The sequence below is a fragment of the Rhinolophus sinicus genome, chromosome 1, assembly GCF_057876585.1.
Source record: "Rhinolophus sinicus isolate RSI-liver-muscle chromosome 1, RSI-T2T, whole genome shotgun sequence".
Lineage (NCBI taxonomy): Eukaryota > Metazoa > Chordata > Mammalia > Chiroptera > Rhinolophidae > Rhinolophus > Rhinolophus sinicus.
The window spans coordinates 102521730-102547058 of record NC_142501.1 but is presented as its reverse complement, the minus strand read 5'-3'; the positions used below and the strand labels follow the sequence as shown (position 1 = coordinate 102547058).

The 25329-nt window shown below is 41.7% G+C and overlaps 1 pseudogene; it reads left to right on the top strand.

Moving 5' to 3' along the window:
• Positions 1-3024: 3024 nt before the first annotated feature.
• Positions 3025-24906, top strand: LOC109439183 (transcription initiation factor TFIID subunit 8-like; annotated as a pseudogene).
• Positions 24907-25329: the final 423 nt, after the last annotated feature.

The window sequence follows — 25329 nt, the reverse complement described above, 5'->3', positions numbered from 1 at the left end:
TTTTCCATCTCTGATTTCTGATTTTTCTTAAATATTAATTTCAATGATTTCTTTGTACAGTGGTACCTTTGTTTTTGAACATAATCTGTTCCGGAAGACCGTTCGAGTTCTGAAATGTTTGAAAACCAAGGTTCAGTTTCCCCATAGAAAGTAATGCAAAATGGATTAATCCATTCCAGACCTTTAAAATCAACACCTAAAACTGCAAATTTAACATGAATTTTACTATCTGATGCATAAAATTTTAGATCCATAAAATTTACGGTGTTTGTAAACTGAAATGTTCGTCAACGGAGAAGTTCGAAAACTGATATCACTGTATATGATATTGTATAATAAATTATAGCGTTTTTGGTTTGTTTGTTTGTTTTCTGAGAACAGAGAGCATGTGAATTCCAAATAAGGAAATACCTTCCATTATGCCTAACAATTTTACTATAAAGAAATTAGTGATTTTGAAAAATTCCTATCTGATTCAAGTAACAATTTTGTGAAGCCAGGAAAATCTCTTCATGCCTGAACCCTCACAGCTTCTTGGAAAATAACTTTGATTGAAACAGGCAGTAACTGTGGATAACAAACATGAAACTTTGTTCCCTTGAGTGACTTTCTAAATTTTCTGTGTTTGCAATTTGAAGCAAATGCTGTCAAATAAGTAAATCTTCATGAAAAAATTTTGTCATCATTTGTGGTACTGAATTTTGACTACTAGAAAAAGACTATTCTTTGAAATTGAGTTTTAATTTTTTGTTGTATGTTATTATTTATTTATTTAGTTATTGCATCTGTATTCATCAGAGCTGTTGGTCTGTAACTTTCTTTTTTTGTGTTATCCTTACCAGGTTTTGGTAATTAAGATTTATTGGGGTGATAACGGTTAGTAAAATTACATTGTTTTCAAGTATACAGTATAATTCTGTAATACATTATCTATATATCACATTGTGTGTTCACCACCAACACTCAGTTGTTTGATTTTTTTTACAGTGCTGCTAGCACTAATGTTCAACGGTTTCTATGAAATAAATACATTTGAAAGATTTTGCTGGATATGTCTGTATGCACTAACCTAAAACGAAGTGAAAACTATTTAGGGTCGGAGCCTAAAAAGTTGAACTTCACGCTTGCCATCTGGCCTTTCAGATTTACTACTGTTAAGTAAAGCTTTTTATTGTCATCATCCTGTCTTCATTTTTGTGTGATTCGAATTATTTTCCACATAAGCACAAGAGTAGGACCAGGGCATAGCGTACATACAGGGGAGAAAGTGCACGCAATCCTGCCATTGTATTCTCCCTCCTTTTTTTTTTAGTACCAGCTGCATTTTCCTCTAAAAACCATAAATAGCTTTATTTCTCGTTAATGGAGTAATTTATATAGTCCCCAGTATCTTCATTGACAGCACTCTTTATCCTGCAGCAAATGTGCAGCAGTTACCGAATCAATCACGTGAGTTATGAAGAGCGGCACAGGGCGCCATCGTCACTCCATTCTTCTCAATAACAAAGGAGAAACCACATTAAAAACTAGCATTGATGGGTTGTTGTGAGAACCGGTCAATGCGCTCTCCCAGAGTTGAAATTAAAAGGCAGTTAGGAGAAAATTGTTTTCTCTGGTCATCAGTCACAATGTGAAGGGCCTTTTTCGCAATGATTAATTAAAAGCCAAAAAGGGAGAGCGAGAGGGAGTGACGTTTAATAAAGTATCTGGCTGGTCTTCGGTACCATCACGAGTTAATGGTCGGTGGTTTGCCTTGAGTTAAGTGTTATTGCTCTAGTCCATAATTTCATCTTGAAAATGGGCAAGGGAGTGAATCTTCCTCTTCGTAATTGAGTATTGATTTGAAAATAAATGGCAGTGAAACTCCCACAGAACTGTCAGGATATATTCTGGACAGCACTGACAATAAATGATTTCTGGTTCTGGTGAAAGCTATGGGCCAGCTTGATACGTAAACACATACAGGGCCACTGCCATCTGCCTCCCATTTTATCAACCTTCTGAGGGTCAATAGGTGACACAATACAGGACATGGCATTCATGTGTCCTGGGCCCAGCTCAGACTCCATTATGAGCCTCCTTTGTGAAATGTTTCCTCGAATTTGGGAAGCAATTTTGAAACAGCAGGTTCAGGCATTTGGCTCCTCTTCAAAATAATAGCTTGCTTCTAAATACTGCACTTACAGAATACTTTTCAATGCATTTTCAATGGAAGGGAGTTAAAATGTCATTATAAATGTCTCAACAGGTTTGATAGATTTTCTGTACAAGTGGTAAGTAGTATAATTGGGTGTGATCTAACCAGGCACAGAAATTACAAAGGACGCGTTTCATCCTGTAGTTTAGTCATTCAGTGTTCATGGATTGTCCAACCTCATTGATGGGGCATTGCAGACACTAGTGGAAGGTGACTTCTGAAGAAAACACTGTCAAAGGAGGTTAGACACACATAATAGGATTTGAAAACAAAAATGTCCTCTTACAAAATGCTGCTTGATTGATAAACCCCTGGAATCACACATCAGTGCTCATTATAAGCATTAAAAGCTGTGATCTTTGTTTTTGTTGATAGTAAACTTATTTTAAAACAAAACTTCACATTTCATCCGTTGACACAGACTCCCGAATTGATATTTACCATTTTCACATCAGCAGTTTTATGCTATACTAAAGCAAGGCCAAAACACTGTCATGGATCTTCTTTCCTAACTAATTACCAAGACATGTGTATGCCCAGAGTATTTTGTTAATTGCACAGGAAGTCTATCTAATGTATCTTCTGATTGTTTGAAAAGAAAGACCAGTTTCCCAGGTTATTTTCCTTTATCAGGAGGAAAATTCTTCTCTTCATTTACCTCCAGAAAAATTCACAGGAACACAGAGCTCTAAAGCCCGGTATACGGGTCACGTGGTCTCCACCCGTCTCCCCATCTATACACAGAAGCGATGATGTCTGGTTGGCCCCAGTTAAAACAATTAACTGCAATGTCGTAACTATTTTTAAATAATGTGATCGAGCTGTGGATGGCTATTGACGAGCCTCAGTGTGGTTTCCGGACCTCCGCACAGCACCTGGCACCGCATGGTTTCCGGACCTCCGCACCACACTCGGCACAGGCAGAGCAGCAGCGGCCACTCTCCAGGGTGCGGCACCTTGATATGCTTGATGGATAGAGCCAGACATGTGGGAGTGGAGCACAGCACTGTGTTCAAGGTTATAAGCCATTGTACGTACCAGGTGTTCGTCTGCAAGGAGCTGTAGTTAATCCATAGTGAACCCTCATATTTTTACTATAAAAATGGAGTTAAACGTTTACAGAAGAATTATGAAGCATATATATGAACAGAAATAATGATATTACAACTTATTCATTGCATTTTCCAATATATTAATTTCAATTGTATTATAAGTTCACTTTTTCAAAATTGTGCATGGAAGTAAGCCTGGTACTTATAAGGGCAGTGCACAGAATACTGTGCTCTTTAATGAAGATTAGCTATGAACTATTTTTATGTTTTCTGTGACAACAGTATTTAGCCTCAAGCAGATGTAAATACATTGTTGAACACTTACGATGAGTTTGTAGGAAGTAAAGGAAATCCCGTGGCTCTAATCCTCACAAAACACTGTGAGGTACATATTATCATTATTACCTCTCGTTTATTCAGGAGGAAACGAGTGCCCAGAGTCAGACAGTGAATGTGGAGTAGATGAGAGATTTAAACCCAGACCTAATGCTGCGGTCCAACTTTCAACAGAGCACTATACTGTGAATAGAAGTCGTGTAATGGTTAATCGTGAACAGGATATCCCAGTTCCACCCTCCATGACAAGGCCAGTCTTTTTTGTCATTTCCATGTGAAATTCGTCTTAACTCAGTAGAGCTGTAATTATATTCGAACGACACGTCACCTTTCTGTCCCTCTACTGTGAGGAATTAGTGTCGCTCAGGCTGTCACTTTGGAAACAAAATTTAGGTCAGCTTCTCCATTTCCCGTCTTGTGCGATAATTTATTTGCCTAATGTGGAGACATGTGTGGCCAGGAGTGTCACTCGGCAATGATAAAGAACACGTTACTCCACACTCAAGCAGCATGTCTCCTAAGCCATACTAGGTTGGGGGAGGAGAAAAAGCATTAACGTTCTCCAACCATTTAGCCAGGGCAGTTTCATCACCAGCCAAATCTTTAGTAACCAAAATCACACATTTTTAAAAAAGTAAAATAAAATAAAAATTAACAAAAATGTAGTACAGCATGAAATGTATGCAGGTAAAATGCATGTAATAGTTAAGGATCTATTTACACCAATAACATTTTATAATGTAAAAAAAAAATCACAAAAACTGAAGAAATGGAGAAAAATGTAGTGATATGTGAAAATAGCCTGCTATTGCTTAAACATTTTTTTTTTTTTTTGAGCTGAGTTCTTCCTTTTTGGGGCACTAGAATAAAGCCTGTGGAACCCCAGTGGGCTTGCGGGCTACGTGGTCCAGTGGCTTTCTGTCTGTGGTGGCAGCAAGTGTCTCTATGCTGAGCAGGTGTGCTTGGTGAGCGGGGCGTGGACATGGGCTGAGAAAACTCTGAGGCCACTTCTTCCTGCGCAACAGGAAGCAGTGCCCCGGTAGAGCATAACGTCTCTGGTCGGCTTTGCAGGGAATACAGGCAGCGCCCTCATCCCATCCAAGGGGACCTGGGTTGGTGATGGGCACACCTACAGTCTGAGTCCAGGTCTACATGCACGGGCCCCAACCCCAATTCTTTGCAGCCAAACCAATTCATGCTGTATTTGCTCAGGACCTCAAGTGCATCCGAATGAACCACTGAGTGATTCAGTTAGAACGCTGATGTCCTTCAATTCAGGTGCTCAGATTTCTTGCTCTTGGGTAGATAGCACTCAGTTGTGTTAGAAGAGGACCCCTGAATCCACCTAATACTTACTTAAAACATTTTAAAATATGTTAGGTCAAGGTCACTTAATTTCCCAGTAGGTGGATGGCTAGTTAGTTGCACGTAGATAGGTGCAAATATAACAGTCGCAGGAGATGTTCCAAATGGTACCATGCTTCCCTGAAAATAAGACCTTGCCAGACCATCAGCTGTAATGCATCTTTTGGAGCCTCAAAAATTAATACAAGACCTGATATTATATCATATTATATTATAGTATACAGTCTTATATAAGACCCAGTCTTATATTAAAATAAGACTACGTCTCATATTAATTTTTGCTCCAAAAGATGCATTAGAGCTGATGGTCCAGCTAAGTCTTATTTTCAGGAAAACACGGTATAATATCTACTGGTTTTTGTAAAACTCCAAACAGTAAATGATTATTAACATGTACTCACCTTTGCTGATTGTAATTTTTTTCACAAATTTACTTTGTTGCATAGTTTTTAGGACTATAAGTCTGAAGAATGGTTTCTCTGCTCAAGGATTATCAATATGACTGAATAGCTTAGTAACATTCCCAAACTCCTAAACTCAGGAAGTACCTCTTTGGAGCTCATTTATAACTGCTCCTTGATCAGTTAAACTTTATTGTTTAGTTTTCACCAAGGAAAATAATGTCTTCATGGAAACAGTGATAGGTTTTAAAGGCATTGAAAAATTTTGTTCTCTCTTCATCAGGATAAATTAATCTGCTAAAATTTTTTTTGTGGCTTATTTTTAAACTAAAGGTTGTTTGAGGTAAAACTGTCTTTGTATTTAGACAAGAGAAAAAGGAAAGGGGGGGAGACAAAGAATGAAGAGAGAGAGAGAGAGAAGAGAGAGAGAGACAGAGAGAGAGAATGTAAAAAGTGGGAGAGAATGTGTGCAGGCTCACAACACACATTTGAGATTTAATAACGAAATTCCAGTATATACAGTGGAATACTTCCCTTTTTTCCCTAATAGGTGTCCTCTTCATAATTTTGCATTTTAAACAAAAATTTCCAGGAAGTTAATGGACTTAATGATGTCAAATGCAGCTGGAGAGGGTGAAAAAAAATCACGTTTTTATTTTTAACTCACCACTGATCCTAGTAGCAATAATCCCTTCGTTGATAACACATGTAGATTATGCTAGAAATGCTCTCTTGAAATCCATGGGTCGGTTCAATGTGATGTTCTCATATCGTCATCCTAGAGGAGGCCTGGGGCCGTGGGGTCCTGTTTACTCCAGTACCTGCACTGCTGATATGAGGCTGACAGCCCAACCAGACAAATGACTTTGACCAGAAGTGAAAGCCCACCTTGGAGGACACAGAAGTCTTGCTCACATCTTCCGAGTAGTCTTGCGGATCGGGTGTTGTCCACACCCAGAATGTTGGTGTCTTCATACTTCACTGGTTCTGGTTTGACTCCATTTCTCCATGTTTCTCCACGATCTGGTAGCAAGTCTCTGAGCTGGGCGGAATTGAGTCCATTTTATCAGGCTGTGGAGAGCTGGTGTACGTCTGGGTGTTGGACACATGGGAGGCGGTTACCGAGAAAAGGAGTCTGCCCCCTGCGCCAAGAAACAGTGACCAAAGTGATGTTTGGAGCTCATGCTTAGGCTGTCACATTTGCAAGGGCCTGTCAGTTACCCACAAAGGTGTTTAGATGCCAATCCCTGCATTTGATATGTAGACATAGAATAGAACCCAGGACTCCTCAGTTTAAATATCAGTTCCAGTGATTCTCAGGCTGAGGGTTGGAGACAGATTTGTCCTTGTGGCAAGATCCAGATGAGGTTGCCCTACCCCAGTGTTGTAGGAAACCCAGTGTGGTCAGAGGAAGGTGGGGTCAAGAGACCCGGGATCAAGGAGGAAGCGTGGGTCTCTTCACCAGGAGCTGAGTGTCTACATTTCCAGTGGCCAACAGCTCTTCTGGGACCTTCTCATTCTTCTCAGCTTTCACACCGATTTTATGGTTTATTTTAGTGACCTTTCCCCACTAAATGTTGTACAGTGGGGACACCAATAAATGTAGTCCCCTACTACAAATCTTTCAAAGGCGGCCCCTGGGGCTGTCACAGAGGAAAGCACACGCAGCACAGGGGAATGTGTCTCTCGGCTGGAAAATGCCTCAGTGGCACTTTCTGGGAGAGTCCACTTTCTGAGTATTATAATCTTGGTTGCAATGTGCACTGCAGTTGTTACCTGCTTTACCACTTCTGTGTTCATAATTGAGATAAATTGTCATACTGTTTAAGAAAGGATTTGGCCCAAGAGTTACCCACTGGTCCTTATTGGCCAATTCATACATGTTTTTTATGGTTTTAGAAGCTATCCCAGGTTTCAAAAGTGCATTTAGAACAACTATGGGAATTTATTCATTTAACACACTCTGCTAATCTCCAGCTTTTTCGTGCACTGTGCTAAATCCATATGCAGCCACAAGGCTTGGCTGTGGTTCTCCCTAAGAAACTCACAGCCTAAGTAAGCAATCAGTTGAATAAACATACTGTTTCTAACAATGTGGGAAGTATTTGGGTAGAATTTGGAATGCAGCCGCATTTACGGGTGCAAATCTATCCGTATTTGCAATCTTATATGGTTCTCATGTGAGCCACAAACTGCGTGCATTATGGAGGGTCAGTATTTTAATCCTATTTTAAGCATGATAGGGCTAAGATTCAGCATCTAATACCTACTGCGGAGAAGTGGTGAGTCTGGGACTGCCTCTGGCCTTCTGCCTGCAAAGGAAATGTGCACCCCAGGGAATGTGACAGTGTCTATGCAGTGGGCAGCAATTTGGGGGTCTGGCCTCATCTCTATGGGGTGATAGTAAAGCACCCTGAAAACAGCGGGTGGGATCCCAAGGAGCAGCTGTCTGCTGAGGCTGGGTTTCTGTATGCCCGCAGGCCTATTTAGAGCGTCAGTGCTTATGAAAAGATAATACACAATTGCAATTACCTGTTCCTCTGTGGCCCAGCCTGATTGTCAATCACAAAGACCAGTTGGTGTCTTGTCAGTCAGAGTTCATCTACCAGAAAGGTCTGCCTTCTTCCTTCTCTGACACTGGTTCCTTTGTATCCCTTCCACAAAATGCTTAATTCTGGTTGCCGCCTTCTCCATCTCTCCCTGCACTCCCAAATTATCTTTGTCCCTTGTCTTAAAAAGTGGAAGTAGTGTGACTATTAGGCATGCAGGTGTCATAGCTGGAATGAGCAAAGCATTATTGAACCCCGGGAATAGTGACACATTGGGGGGTCTCTGATAATGGGCCTGTCCCGCATGTCTGACATACTTTCTGAAACAAGTAAATCTTATTCCTCATCTAGCTTCTCAAAGAAGCACAGTTCCCCTCCACGCATATCTAGATGTTTTTCCTGTGCAGTCTGTCTCGGTTTTGTCATTAGCAGAAAAAGACCCCTTTGCCTCTCTTACGCTGTCTGCTTAACAAAACGAAAGCCGTGCTTTGCAGATGGGCCTTAAGGTCAATGGTTAACTTGTTCTTGCTCCAGAAGACACGTTTTCGTGGGCTGAATCACATCTGTCAGATTAGCATCATTTGTACCTGTAATAAAGATACAGGTGGGACAGGGAATGGAACCAGGGAAAAGATGCTTAAATTTTCCGTGCTCTGCCTAGAATGCACTGCTGTAAATTATCTCATTTTCATTTATTTGGAGACTTTTCTTAGCAAAATGATTGATTTGAAGACATAGAAGGAAACCTGCAGTTTGACTTGTAGGGCAGCCCTGGCCCTAGTTGGAGTTGAGTGGGACCTGAAGTCAGAGCTTGGGACTTTACCAGGTAACGTTCCCCGGGCTGCAGCCACCTCGCTTGGAAAATGAGTGCTTATCAGGCTGCCTCTGAGATACCCTACGTTTCTGAGAAAGGCTGATGTCTGTGCTGGGGCAGGACCTGCACAAGGTAAGTGTTAGCATGAAATAGCCAAGTTTAGAGAAATCTGGGGTTCCTATAAAGAGGTAGAACAAGCATTACTGCTGGAGCCACTGATCTCCAAAAGAATGACAACCAAGGAAACATTTTGGAGGAAAAATCCAAAACCAAAAATTAAAGGGGAGAGAGAGAGAGAGAGAGAGAGAGAGAGAGAGAGAGAGAGAGAGAGAGAGAGAGAGAGAGAGAGAAGGGAGGGAGGGAGGGAGGGAGAGAGAGAGAGAAGAGAGAAGGGAGAAGGGAGAAAGGAGAAGGGAGGAGGGAAGGAAAGAAAGAAAGAGAGAGAGAGAGAGAGAGAGAGAGAGAGAGAGAGAGAGAGAGAGAGAGAAAGAGAAAGAAAGAAAGAAAGAAAGAAAGAAAGAAAGAAAGAAAGAAAGAAAGAAAGAAAGAAAGAAAGAAAGAGAAAGAAAGAAAGAAAGAAAGGAAAGAATGTGGGAGAGGCCCCTGAGAGAGAAGGCGCTGTAAGTGGTGGCTAGGCTGCAGGAGAAGGGTCCTGGGAAATGTGTTGGCCCTGCCCCTCACCTGTGTGGACATCGCTTCTGTCCCGAGTGTCCTCAGCAATAAATCAGGGCAGCGCAGGTGGCCTGTGCTACATACAGTAACAGAAAACAGGCAGTGACCGGCCAGCTTCAGACATTCAGATGTTTTTTGTGTTTTTTTTTCCCTCTGAAATGGAAACAATTTAAAACTGAAACATTGTCGATGTGTTTTCTGACACACAACAGCACATTTTTACAAAACACCATAATCCCAGGACCTCTGCCAAATTTTTTGACAAATGCATTGCTAACTACTTTTGGCACCTTCAGCTCTTAGAATAAATAGCTGTTGTACACAACATTACTCTGGAACAGAGTGATACCAAACAGATATTGTAAGAAATGAACAGGTGAAACACCAGGCATTTTCTTTATTAGTGACAACAATGACAGGTGACCACGCCTCCTTGTTCCCATAGCTGGATTGCTGTTACAGATCAACTCCTCTACTCTATAATTGATGTAGGTGATGTTGGATCTGCCGGCAGTTTCTGGGTGCGGGCTGGGATCGTGTCTCATGAAGCAGAAGAATGGAAACACAGACCAGGGAGAGGCAAAAAGTTTTAAAAAGAGGATAGTTTATTAGAGGCAGGAGAAGAGGTTGCAGCTCCCGAGTGGGAGGGGGTCCCGAATGGTGGTGCCCAGTGACTGAGGCAAAAGCTCTTACTTTTATACCTTCCCTTGCCTGCTTGGGGAAGGGGAGCTGTTTGAAGAAGGAAACTGGCGCCTTCTAATGAAACTCGTCTACCAGGTTTGTTCTGCTTGCCCATCCTAAAGGAATTAGCAAAGTAACCCACTCTTATCTATCAGATCTGCTCCATTGTCAGGCCAAAAGGAATTTTATGATTAACCTCAGGCCTTATTACATTATGTCCTGGAGCAAAGGAGTGATTTCAAAACCTGGAGTTTTAAGATATGGCTGTGTTTTGTTTATTCCACCAGGGACCTCCCTGTCTACCTAGGGACATGCTAAGTCTCCTGTATCACAATCACCCCCACCCCATCCCACTGTCACACTCGCACCAGTAAGTAACAAATTACTGCACACTGGGTGGCTTTCAACAATAGAAATTTACTTTCTCACAGTTCTGAAAACCAAAGTCCAAAATCAAGCTGTCTCAGGGTTGACTCCTTCTGGGTGCTCAGAGGGAAAGTCTGCTCCGTGCTTGCCTCCTAGTTTCTGGTGGCTAGCCACAATCCTTGGCGTTCTTTTGTATGCCACTTCAATCGCTGCCCACGTCTTCACAGCCCCTTCCTCTCTTCCTCTCTCTCTGTGTCCCTTCTGGGTCTCTTATAAGGACACTTGTAACCAGGTTTATGGTCCAGCCTCATCCAGGGGATCTCTTCTCAAGGCCCTCACTGTAATGTCTGCAGAGACCCTTAGTCCACCTTCTGAGTAACAGGTCTCATTCTGAGGGTCGAGGTGAGCATATATTAATATTTTGGGAGATCCTTTTCAACCCACTACACTCACTAAATACAAAACCTTCTGGCCCTTCTCCCAGGTTACATGAACTTTTTTCGTCACATTTGAGTTTGTCATTGGCAAATTCAGAAGATGTTTACTAGGTTTTATACATTTTTCTCCTTTTGCTCCTATGAACAGCTTCTCAGCATGTCTCCCTCACCTTATCTCAGGCACTGGTATCTTGTGGGCTTTGTCATAATTAAAAATCTCAACATTTCCCAAATTTGAATGCACGAAAATATTAACTAGCTAACTAAAGCTATTTGAAGTGTTACCTCTCAGGCAGGAAAGACTCATTAGGTGACAGTTACCGTGGGTCTCATGTTTCAGCATAACTTGTAAGCCAGGGACTAAGCACCCTTTGTTCTGAGCTGTCTCTGCAAGGATGTCTCCGTAGTGAACAGACTTGGAGGATGGAGTCCTGTCTCACTGCGGAACCCAGGGCAGGCATGCTTACTGCCCGCTATAAAATATTTGGGTTCTCAAAGCTCGGAGTTCCCCTTTATGCAGCCCACTGTGAGCAGGTGTCCATCTAGGCTGATTCACGTTGTTCTTGTGGGATGTGTCTTGGTTAATAGTCCTTTGTCTCCAACCCAGGAGTCCCATGTCTGCTGTTGGCATCTATAAAATGGTGACGGACTGCTTTGCTACCTCAGAAGGAGAATAAAATACCAGACCTTTTGCAGACCTCAGCAACGTACTGTATTTCCTGTCCTCCTCCTCCTCCTCGTCCTCTTCCTCCTCTTCCTCCTTCTTCTTCTCTACATACCAGTTATTTGCAATGAAATAACAGAGAGAGGGAGAGTGAGAGAACATGTTAAAATCATGTAAGGACATTTTTCAAAATTCCTATTTTTATCTCTGCTTGAAGGGAATTTTTGTATCTATGTATCTGCTTGGTGATACGAGAGAGAGAGAGAGAGAGAGAGAGAGAGAGAGAGAGAGAGAGAGAGAGAGAGAGAGACTGGTCAGAACCTTTAATGAACCACTAATTGCACTTTCTTCACAATATTTATATACTCTCAGAGTCTTAAATATTGTTCTAGGCATAACTATGTTTCTGGAAGTAACCCCTCCTCAGCAGCCGAATTTCTATCTACTTTTCCTTGTGTTTATATTGTTGACCAAGGAATGTATTTAATTTCTAACACTTTGGTGTTTTATTCTTTTATTATTAGGAGTCTATGCTAGAAATCTAGATCACCAGTTTTTAAGGCTAAACTCCACTCATGAGAGAGAGTGTAAAACACATGTTGCCTATAACCTGAGTCAGGGTTCGATTCTTTTGGCATAAATGTAACTCCAGAGTTTTCTGACCTGTTTCCCAATACCCTGCATGACTAGATTTACCCTTTTTGTATGGATCTCAGCTGTATGATATCTAGACTTCCAGAGCCTCTCTTTCTTTCAGTATGCATTATCAAGAGCTTTGCAGAGCCTCACATCTTAGGGTTGAGGTCGCCATGGCTCTAGCAAACATCTGGTTGGTTGGTCTCAGCGGAATCATCTTGCTGAGGACCTGCTGTTCCAGAGAAACTCCCTTCTTGATCATCAGCAGGAGCCAGTGAGGAAGATCAGCACTGTCTCAGGGGGGATGGTCAACTGCAGTTCCTTACCTGTTGACTGAAGAGGTATGATTGACGCGTGTAGGCAGCTTTCAATGTTGTTCATGCTCAGTTGTTCAATGTCTGTTCATTTCATCAGTTTTTATCAGTGCCAGCTGGCCTTGTGACACTGTCCAGAATCTTACCTCTATCTTTTTCTCTATTTATCTCCTACCTTGGATTTATTGCTGTGGCCTTTCTGGAATACATGAAGATTGTCTGCCAGTATCTGTAAGTCCCAGTGAGTGGGACTTAACTTTGAGAACTTAAGCGGCATAACTGACTATCTCTGAGTGAAGTAGTTCTGGGTTTCCCATACATTCATGCCCTAGGATAAAACATTCTGGGGTGAACGCTGCTTCCTAACGTTATCTAAGCACGTCTGTGATCAGGTAAATGTAGCGTAATTAGCTCTCTGTTCTGGGAAATACTGCTACTGGGAGACAAGAATGTGAAGCAACTGAAATGGCTCACTTCTCAGGACTAACATCTTGCTCATCGGTACTCAGCTCAAAATTTCACCTTGCTGTGCCAGCCGACCAAAGTCGTTATCATAAATCTCGAATCCAAACGGATCCTCCACCTCAGATCATCACCTTTTAATCGTCCAGCCTGAGCCCTAGATACAAGATCTTCCCATTGTTTTCCCCTGCTGAGATAGTACATAGCTGATTAAATACTGTTTGTATTACAATAATGTGCCCCTTTGTCTCATTCTCATGCCCTCTCTGGAACCTTGGGACTTGAGAAGAAATACTTGTGTTTCAGTCATGATTCTTACGGTGTTCCAGCTCTGTGGTGCTACAAAGAAAATCAGAAAGTATTTGTTGAGTAGAAAGGGGGAGGGGATTATAAAATATAAGATTCCCCCCCCCCCCCCCCAAAGCAATTCCTTATTTCCAGTGTCTCTGACTAACTTGTAACTTTTAGTATTTACTAGTCTGGTGGTATATGATGCTTTATTGTATTTTAAAAAGTAATAATCTTTCTACTTTATAGCTTAATTCTCCCATTTCCATATTTAATAAGTATTTTAATTCTTTCTTATATTCCTGAGACTTATGCCTTCATAACTTCTTTGTTGTAAGAAACAAATCAAATCCTGAGATGTTTTCATGACTGCTTCTAAAATTAATGTTTCAAACATTTTGAAATATGAATATTCTCACTCAGGAAATACTATTTTAGAAAAGCACGGATAATTACAAGTCATTACTCAAGTGTTAAAAACTCACTAAGTTTGGTCAGTCTGGGCCTTAAAATTTCAGAAAAAAATATATTCTTTTCACCAGACATGTTTTCTTTTTTTTTTTTTAATTTATTTTTTAAATTTATTGGGGTGACAATTGTTAGTAAAATTACATAGATTTCAGGTGTACAATTCTGTATTACATCATCTATAAATCCCATTGTGTGTTCACCACCCAGAGTCAGTTCTCCTTCCATCACCATATATTTGATCCCCCTTACCCTCATCTCCCACCCCCCACCCCCTTACCCTCTGGTAACCACTAAACTATTGTCTGTGTCTATGAGTCAGAAATGTTTTCAATCAACATTATTTTATGAATCCCTGACATTTTTCAAATCTAAAGATAAATTGAAAGTAAATGTCAGTTTTGTGTTTTTGTCTTTTTAAAAGATTTTTATTAAAAATATAGCTAACATACAATATTACACTAATTTCAGGAGTACACCATAGTTATTCAACATTTATATACCTAAAGAAGTGATCACCATGATAAGTCTATCAACCATCTGACACTGTACTATGCTGTCACAATATTATTGACTATATTCCTCATGTTGTATATTACATCCCTACAAATCATTTATTTTATACCTGGAGATTTGGACCACTAATTCCCCTTTCCCCATCTTTTTAAATTTATCAATTACAGTTGACATTCAATGTTATTTTATATTAATTTCAGGTGTACAGCTTAGTGATCAGACATTTATATAATTTAAGCAGTGATTCCCCTGACTAGTACCCACCTGGTACTATACATAGTTTTTACCATATTATTGGCTATATTCCCTGTGCTTTACTTTACATCCCCATGACTACTTTGTAACTACTAATTTGTACTTCTTAATTCCTTCACCTTTTTCACTCTGACCCCAACCCCCTCCCATCTATCACCTCGATAGATCTAGTACCCATCTGACACCATACATAGTTATTACAATATTATTGACTATATTCCTTATGCTATACCTTACATCCCCATGACTACTTTGTAACAACCAGTTTGTACTTCTTAACCCCTTCCTTTTTTTCTCCCACCCCCAAAATCCCCTCCCATCTGGCAATCATCAAATATTTTCTGTACCTATGGATTTGGTTTTTTTGTTTGTTTGTTTGTTTGTTTGTTTGTTTGTTTTGTTCTTTATATTCCATATGTAAGTGAAATCACATCTGTTTTACACTCCACTCAGCACAACACCCTCCAGGTCCATCCATGCTGCCACAGATGGCAAGAACCCATTCCCTTCCATGGCTGAGCAATATTCCATTGTATATTTTACCTCCTCCTCTTTATCCATTTATACATCAACGGACACCCAGGCTGCCTCCACGTTTTGGCCATTATAAACAATGCTGCAATGGACATATGGATGCACACATTCCCTAGAGGTAGCATTTTGGGTTTCTTTGGATAAATCCCCAGAAGTGGGATTACTTCGTCTCTTGTTATAGTCTTTGTTTTAAAGTCTATTTTTTCTGGTATAAGTATTGCTACCACTGCTTTTTTTTCCATTTCCATTTTCATGAAATATCTTTTTTTTTTTTTTTTTTTTAATTAAAGTTTATTGGGGTGACAATGGTTAGTAAAGTTACATAGGTTGCAGGTGTACAATTCTGTAATACATCATCTATATATCATATTGTGTGTTCACCACCCAGAGTCATTTCTCCTTTAATCACTGTGTATTTGATCCCCTTTACCCTCATCTACCAGGCCCTCCCCACCTACCCTCTGGTAACCACCGAACTATTGTCTGTGTCTATGAGTTTTTGTTTCTTTATTTGTTTGCCTTTTTCTTTCGTTGCTTTCAGTTTTACATCCCACATATCAATGAAATCATATGGTTCTCGACTTTTTCCGTGTGACTTATTTCGCTTAGCATAATAATCTCAAGTCCATCCATTTGGTTGCAAATGACACTATTTCATATTTTCTTATAGCAGAGTAGTATTCCATTGTGTATATATACCACATCTTCTTTATCCAATCATCTATCGAAGGACACTTATGTTGTTTCCATGTCTTGGCCACTGTAAATAAAGCTGCAATGAACATCGGTATACATATGTATTTACGGATAAATGTTTTCAGATGTTTTGTGTAGATAGCCAGGAGAAGGATTACTGGATCATATGGTAATTCTATTCTTAAAATTTTAAGGAAACTCCACACTGCCTTGGCATCTGCATCAATCTGTATTCCCACTAGCAACTTGTAAGTGTTCCTTTTTCTCCACAGCCTCTCCAACAATTGTTATTATTTGTCTTGTTGGTGATAGCCATTCTAACCAGTGTGAGGTGATTGCTCATTGTGGTTTTTATTTGCATTTCTCTGATGATTAGTGATGTTGAGCATCTTTTCATATGTCTATCAGCCATCTGTATGTCCTCTTTGGAGAAATGTCTCTGCCCAAAAGTCCTCTGCCTATTTTTTAATTGGATTGTTTGGGTTTTTTTTTTTTTTTTTTTTTTTTGGTTGAATTGTGTGAGTTCCTTATATATTTTGGATATTAGTCCCTTATCAGAGGCATTGTTTGCAAATATCTTCTCCCATTCTGTGGTGACCTCTTTATTTTGTCGATGGTTTCTTTTACTGTGCAGAAGTTTTTTAGTTTGACATAGTCCCATTCACTTATTTTAGCTTTTACTTCCCTTTCCTTTGAGGTCGAATTCACAAAATCTCTTTGAACCCAAGTTCCACAAGTTTAGTACCTATGTTTTCTTCTAAGCAGTTTATTGTTTCAGGTTTTATGTTTAGGGGTTTGATCCATTTGAGTTAATTTTCATACATGGTGACAGATAGCAGTCTAGTTTCATTCTTTTGCATGTGGCTTTCCAATTCTCTCAACACCATTTATTGAAGGGGTTTTCTTTTCTCCATTGTATGTTTTTTCCATCCCTTTATTTCCTGTCTGTGTGCGTTTTCCAATCTGAAGTGAGTCTTCTGTAGGCAGCATATGTAAGGGTTTTTTTTTTTTTTATCCATTCATCCCTCCTGTGTCTTTTGATTGGGGCATTTAATCCATTTACATTGAAAGTAATTGTTGATAGGTATGTAGCTATTGCCATTTTACTGTTCATAATTTTTATTATTATTATTATTACTATTATTATTTGCCTTATAGAAATCCCTCTAACAATCCTTGTAATACTGGTGTGGTGGTGATGAACTCCTTGAGCTTTTTCTTGTCTGGGAAAATCTTTATCTGTCCTTTGATTTTAAATGATAGCTTTGCTGAGTAGTCTTGGTTGTAGGCTCAATGTGGTATTTTTCACCACATTGAATATTTCCTGCCAATCCCTTCTGGCCTGCAAAGTTTTTGTTGAGAACTCAGCTGACAATCTTATGGGAGATCACGTATAAGTTACTAGTTGCCTTTCTCTTATTCCTTTTAGGATTCTCTCTTGTCTTTAACCCTTGCCATTTTAATTATAATGTGTCTTGGTGTGGACCTGTTTGGGTTCAAATTGTTTGGAACTCTGTGCTTCCAGGGCTTGTATGTCTGTTTCTTTCACCAGGTTAGGGAAGTTTTCAGTCATTTTTTCATATAAGTTCTCAATCCCTTGCTTTCTCTCTTCTCTTTCTGTTACCCCATATGATGTAAATGTTGGTACACTTGATGTTGTCTCAGAAGTCTCTTAAACTATCCTCATTTTTTGGATTCTTTTTGTGTTTTGATTGGATGTTTTCTGTTACCTTGTGTTCCAAATCACTGATTCGATCCCTTGCTTCATCTAGTCTGCTGGTGATTCCTTCTAGTGCATTCTTCATTTCAGTTATTGTATTCTTCACTTCTGACCTGTACTTTTTTATGGTTTCTATGTCATTTTTTATGCTTGTTATCTCTCTGTTGAAATTCTCACTAAGTTCCTTCAGCAAACTCATAACCAGTGTTTTGAACTCTGTCTCATGTCGGTTGCTTGCCTCTGTTTCATTTAGTTCTTTTACTGGATTTTTTTCCTGGTCTTTCATTTGGGACACATGTCTTAGCTCCCTCATTTTGGCTGCCACTCTGTGTTTCTATGTATTAAGTCGATCTGCTATGTCTCCCAGGCTTAGCCAGATGGCCTTATGTAGTATGTGCTGTATGGGGCCCAGTGGCACAGTCTCCCTGGTCACCTGAGCTGGGTGCTCTGAGAGTGTTCATTGTGTGGGTTGTGTGTGCTCTCCTTTTATAGTTGAGCCTTGATTGTTATTGGCACATCAGTGGGTGGGATTGACCCTTAGGCTGACTGGCTGTGGTGTTTGGCCACATCCACAGCTTACAGACTACTGTGCGGGGTGCTTACCCCACTGAGTGGGATTTGCCCCAGTGGGCTCTGGTGCCTGTTGAGACTGTCCTTTCGGTGTGCTGCTTATGGGGCTAATTGGGTGGTGCTCTGCTGTGGTCTGAGGCAACCTCCAAGTATTTTGTATCTGGGGCCTCTTAGGAGGGGCTCTGGTGTAGGCCCAGGTCAGCCACTGCCTGTGACTGGCCAGAGACTATCTGGTAGGAGCTACAAAGTGATCTATGGTTGTTCACTGCCTGTGATAAACCTGGAGGCATGTGGAGAGGCCACACTGCAAAGCAAGGATGGGATGCCAGGACACCCCAAGGCCTGTTACCACCTGTCACCTCCCATAAGGTTCAGCCACTGATAAAGCTTTGTGCAGTATACAAGTTGGGTGAGGCAGGGTCTCAAGAAGTCACTACAGTGGGAAGAGTTTTGGTCACCAGGTTAATGTAGCTTCTGGTTTGGTGCCAGTGCTGAGCCTGGAGCTACTCAGCAAAAGTCTCTGGGTCCACTGAGACCAGTTGCCTCCCCATGGGTCCTGCGGACTCTGATAGTTTTCTAAGAAAGAGTGCAATGTGGGTGTGTGGGGCTGGCTGCTCTTGAGAAAGTGCCTCTGGCATTGGGTCAGTTGGGTAGGGCTGGGTCCCAGTGAGTCAGCAGATCAGAGCAGCAAAGCTTACCAGATGAATCAGATTCAGATTTGAGCCGTGAGGGGGTGGACTCAACACAGGGAAGATGGTGCCTGCCTGCTGGCTACACAGGAGGAGGACGCCACACAGGGAAAATGCTGATTGTCCCCCAGCCTTCTCCTTGAAACCACACACCCCAGTCTGCCCCCCACATATCTCCAGGGCCCCCGAGTCACTATCCCTCAGCTGGAGGCCAAGGTGAGTGCCTGTGATTGAGTGAGTCTGTGAGTGGGCCATTCAAGAGGACTCCTGGGTTTCCCACAGCCTTCCATCCCACCCAGATTGTTGGAATGCCCACTGTGTTTCACAGCCAGATGTTGTGGGAGCTCCTCTTCCTGGCACTCGCACTCCAGGATGGGGAGTCTGGTTTGGGGGGCTAGGGGGTCTCTTGCTCTTCTATGGCAAACATCTGTGGGCGATATGTCTGTCCTGATTTTCAACTGTCATACCTGGGTGTGGGCCCAGCTGGTTTTGTGTCTCTGCCTCTCCTACCAGTCTTGGTGTGGATTCTTCTTTATATTCTTAGTTATAAAACTTCTGTTCACCTAGATTTCAGATGGTTCTTTAGGTTGATTGTTCTATAATTTAGTTGTAATTTTAATGTGTTCATGGATGGACACAAGCACAGTGTTTATCTACTTCACCATCTTGGATCTCTCCTAGTAAACATCTGTTTTAATCAACTATAAGGCAAAGACATTATTTTGTGGTACTTCAAATGCAAATAAGTGATTTTTTTTGGGTATATGTACTATTGCAGAAATTGGTGGGCACAAAATGAGTATATGCACTCTTGAGTGTCAATACCATTCATGCTGGCCCCACCATAGTTTTCCTCCTGCTATGAATATCAACGTTGATGTGAAAATGATATAGTTAATTAATTTACACTCTAATTATTTAAATATACATTTATTTCACTGTCTATGGTCATCAATATGTGTTACAGGAGCCTACAGTGTTACAGGAACAGACATTTTTAATAATCTCATGTCAGAACTGACTTAGGATTATGCCATTTCATTGGCGTGTAGTTGCCAGTCTCTGGTGGTTGTTTTTTTGGGGTAACAGGAGCTTGAGATGTCCTAATTTGCCTTTTTACTGGTGTCACTCTCAGGCAGGGATACTGTCATGCAGGGTGTCATGGGGGGTCTCTGGTCCCACTCCACACATAAGAACGCAGGACGTGATGAGGCCACAAAGGAACACCCACGGAGCCATAGATAGGGGGTTCATACCCCTATAGTCTCGCTGTCAGCTGGGTTGGAGACACAGGAAGTAGAAGGCACACGATCCGCAAATTGCCGTCCGCTTCTCTGCCAACCAACCAACCCCTTGCTAACTGCACTCTGCCATGCTAACTGCAATCCGCGCTTGCCAGCTCAGCCACCATCTTCTTGCTAGCCCCCATTTTTCTGCTAGCGTAGCCACAGCAGTTATATTAGTGGCCAATGGCTCACTGGTTACAGCTGACGGCCAACTAGCCACAGCTGATGGCCATCCAATCACAGTTGATGGCCATTTACTACCTGAGCCAGCACCTTTCCACATGAGGCCGAGAGCCTGGAAACTGCACTCCTGGCTCTGTCCCCACAGATACTTTATGAAGACAGTGTTTTTTGTTTTTTTTTTAATCAGTTCTCACTGTCAACTCACCTGTATATGGTTTATCTTATTCTCATTGAGCTCCAAGCTTCTCCTTAATTGCTTACCACCGAAATCTCCATGGTTTTCAAGAGTACCCTTGGGCTTCAACTTTCCCAGACTCTGTTTCAAATATAGTCAGTACTTTTAGGGAGAGCATTAGAGCTTTCTGATCTCAAAGTGGCATCTTGCTTTGCTGGCCTCCTCTCCTGGCCTGGAAACTGCCTTGCAAGTGTCCAGGGACAAAGACTGCCAGTGCCCTACTGTTCTTGACCTGGAGTAGAGCTTCCACCCCATAGGTGGGTGGGTGGGGGAAGGAAGCCTCTACCTCTCAGCAAGAGTGAGGAGAGGAGAAATGCTGGCATCTGCCCCTCCTGGTGGGATGCCGTATCCTTTGATTGGGAGCTGATCAGAGACGGATCCCATTTTATTGTCCCTTCTTCCCACTGGGAGCAGAGCTTCTGTCAAGCTCAGCTGGAAAGGGGGCACATGGGGAGAAGTCGTGGCTGAAGGGCGACAGGCTCTCATTGACTTACTGAACTTTAGTAGATTGTTTTGTTTCCTCATTTGCTGTATGACCTTTGGACAATTTCCAGAGACTTTAAGTGTTGTTTGTTTGTTTGTTTGTTAATTTTTTTAACCAGTTATGGTTGTCTTACTGGGTCTGGACTCGCAGTGATCCCCGTGCCATCGTTGTGAAGTGGGGCTTCCTCTTACTCCTGTAACTCAATAAATGCTAAGGCCGCTGGTCTTCAGCGACATCACATGGAAGCTTGGCTAAGTCTCTCCTTCAGAGGCAGGATGAATACATCCAGTGAAGAACAGACCTTAAAGAAATATCAAATTCAGGGAATTGAGCAGAATGTATTTGTGAAGTTGGAAAGAATAAAAAAAATAAAAGAATAAAAACACATCAGTACTTTGTAGTTGGCACTGCCATACGATGTCTGACAATTAAGTTCGCAAACTTGTCTTGGAACAAGTGCTCCATACCTCATTGCTGAGTATCACTACAGTCACCTTCGAAGTACTCCCCTTGGGAAGCTATGCACCAACATCTGAGCCTAGTCCACCCTTCAAAGCAATTTTGGAACTCTTTTTCTGGAATGGCCATCAGAGCTGTTGTCGTATTACCCTTGATATCCTGAATGTCATCAAAATGTCTCCCTTTCAATATTTCCTTTATCTTTGGGTCATTGGGGGCCAGATCAGGTGAGTAGGGACGGTGTTCCAATACAGTTATTTGTTTACTGGCTAAAAACTCCCTCACAGACAGTGCTGTGTGAGCTGGTGCATTGTCGTGATGCAAGAGCCATGAATTGTTGGTGAAAAGGTCAGGTGGTCTAACTTTTTCACGCAACCTTTTCAGCACTTCCAAATAGTAAATTTGGTTAACTGTTTATACAGTTGGTACAAATTCATATTGAATAATCCCTCTGATATCAAAAAAGGTTAGCAACATCATTGCAACAAATTTGCGAACTTAATTGTCCAACCTTGTAAAGCACCTACGTCAGTCCATCAGTGTTAATGATGACACAATGTTCCCCAGGAAAGGAGAGCAGCAAAGAAAAAAATTCACTCACCACTTAGTGCCTTCGTTTGGCCTACAGTGAAAGTCGTATGAAATAGGAATAGCAGCATTTCTGTGTGCTGTGTTCTGCGTCTTTGGCTGATTCTCAGCTTAAAACGGCTGAGAGTCACGACATGCAGATGACTTCTCTGAAACAGGTATCAGAACAGCTCCACGTACTCAGGAGCCATCTGCCAGCATTCACATCTTTTCGCTAGTTTATATCCAATTTTTTCCAGTCTGTAAAATAGCTTACTAGAGACCAGGTAGGCTACTGCAAACGTTATGGGTGAGAGCAAGGCGTCAGGGTCCAGGAGGCAACCCAAGGGCACTGTCATAGTGAGCGCTTGGAAATGAAGGCACCAGCTTGGAGGGTCCTTCGTGATCATCCCATTTTAGAGCTGAGGGGCCAGCACGAGAGCTGGAGATATTCAGTCCATGGCGCTACCTTCAAACAGAAGTGTGATTGGAGTCCTCCCTCTGTGCCTTCTAACCTGATGCTTCCCACAGTGTCTCGTCCTCATTCCCTTACAAAGCTGCGCATCAGCATATTGTCCTGCGGATGAGAACGCTGCTCGGGGGGTGTGGACTTGACCACTGAGTGTCTTTGAGAAGTCCATCTCCCGTGTCTTTCACATCCAGGGTCCTGCACAATCTGGTGACAGGACAAGGAGCTCCCCTCTGCCACCTTCCTGCCCCACCTGGAGCACACTTATGACTATCTCGCATTTCAAAGAGGTTACTGTAAGCAAAAATGACTTAAAAGTAGGCTTTTGCACTGGCTTATGGAGACAGCCTTTATTTTGGAGTTCTCATAATGCACGCGGTTAACTTAATGGCGTTATCTGTTCATGCCCCATTCAGCGTAAGTCCAGGAGGCACATGGGAAGGGCTTCTATCCACATCGGGCTCCACGAGACTGTGTGAGAGACCTGGGGAAGTTGGATACAAAGGAGCAGGGAGACCTGCACTTCTAATACTGATGAAACCTCATGCTGGTAGGTAGTGTGAAGACTCCACTTTCAAATTTAGTATTCGAATTTAGTTTGCTTAACTCATGTACCCTATTTCTCTGTGGTTTAACATCTGCCAGAGACATCCCATTAGGATTCTACTACAGAGATTTGAACATACTATTCAGTTAGATAAAGAAGCATGTGCAAAGAGTATATAGCATATCAAAACTGCATGTCTCGGGAACTATGATAAGATTACTTAAAAAAAATAACTTAACAATAAATAATTAAATGCAAAATCATAAAAGTTATATACATCCTGGATGAGCATCAGGATATATCCATACACTTTCTCCTAAATGGAAAACTTTCAAATTTAGGAAAATACTAAGAATAAAATATATTTAAAATTTCCTTTACATGCAAGAAGTTGCTAACGTCCTTTTTAATTCTCAGGAAATATAAATCCCCTGGAATGAATGATCTTTCTCATCTTATTGTGTAGCCTCTGAAATAGTTCAGATTCTTCACAAGGTGAATTTCATCGAGTTGTTACAATTTTGTCAACACCCAGCTATGTGTACAGTGTGTGGAGAGACGCTACAAGGTACTGACAGGAACTCAAAGTTTAATGAGCAACAGCAGTCGTCGTCACTTTCAAGAGATGATATTTTTCAACCCAAAGAGTGAGAGATTGAAAAAAAAACTATGTTTTAAAAAGTTTACATTGGTTTTATGAAGCCATTTAGGCAATGGTAGTAGGATAATAGTAACTTTCTTCTTCCCTTTCTTCCTTCTCTCTCTGTCACATTTCTGAGTGATGGTGTTACCTCTAAATCAGCAATAAAGTATCATGAACGTTGGGTTTTAAGCTAGTCACTTTTCTGAATTCTTTGCTCTTACCAATAATTGTTTCTTAATGCACAAAAAAATTCTCCATGTGTCTCCAAAAGATTACTTCCTTCTTGTTTGCTGCCCTTCAGGGGAACACATTCCTTCCATGGAATAAATTTTGCCCTCAGTAAAAATTGACAGAAGCTACCCTCAGGATTGTGACAGGAAAATAGCTAAGTGCTGCTTGTGTATAATAACTTTAGATATGTAATAGAAATTCTTTCAGGTGTTTCATTGTTATATTTGCAATAAAATCACACTATACTGATTTTAGGCATATTGAGAAATTTTTTCCATTTTCTTAAGATTATTCTGTTCCCCTTTTATTTTTACATTTTAAAGATAAAGAAAGGAAAATAAATAGTTTCAGCAAGTCGCTAAACATCCTGAACCTTAATTTCCTCATTTGTGAAATGGGATGACAATTTGCACCTCATAGAACCACATTTCAGAAATTGGGAGGAGTGCCAAGTCTTACTGTGAGCACACAGCCAGGACCCAGCTCACGCTGTCAGGTATCGTGGTCACACCTGCTGAGATATGTTTCAATGTGGACACGCTCCCTGTTTATGCAAAACGGTCTTAGAGAATGGTCATCACTGTCTCTCCAGTGACCAATCAGCCGGTGACTCCCAAGGCCCTCATTGCAAGGCAGAACCGACCCCACCCGCCGCACATCCCCAGCCATTTTCCAGAGTTCCCTGACCCCCACACCTACATCAAAACTCCGATGTGCCGGGAGCCTGTATGGGACTACCAGGTCCCGCGGGAGAAGGCTGCATCCCAGAGATGAGATGTAGAGCCGGCACTCAGCCGTTTAATGGCCAAGACAGGCAAGACCCCGAGTCTTTACAAAGATGATGTCAACTCGTTTCCATTGATTGCTGCTAGACCTTTCACCATCCCCTACCTGACAGCTAGAGACGGATTCCTCAGAGCAGGATGAACAGACTGACACGGAGAACCTCCCTCTTCATATCAGCACGGATGATTCTGGAGCCGAGAAGGAGAACACGTCTGTCCTGCAGCAGAACCCTTCCTGGCCAGGGAGCCGGAATGGAGAGGAGAACATCATCGATAATGCCTACCTGTGACCTGTGAAGAAATCCCAGATCCGCAGGAAGGAATCCCTCTCCTGAGCTGAGAAGGAAACCTGCCTTGTACAGAGACATGGACACCACCTTTCTGGGGGGAGTTAAAGCCACTCGAAGAAGAGATGGTGGCTTCCTCGTGGTTCAGCCGAGGCTGCCTGGGTGTGACCAGGCATGATTTTAGTAGCAAACTCTATATTAAGGCTACCTTATTTTCACTGGATGTTTGGGTTGAGTAAGATACGATAATAATAACGAGGCTTTCTGAATCAAGCAGGACATCCTATGGGGTGTGGGAACAGCTGGTGACTTCATTTGTTGTCACAGGACTTGACTCCTTTGGAACTTGGAAGGCCGGGGAGGTGGCAGGAGAGAGGGGCCAGAAAGACTGTTTGCCTAGTTTCTATTTCAGAATATCCAGATCCCTTTGATTGACTCCCATACAATCTGTGGCACCGATTTATCATCCTA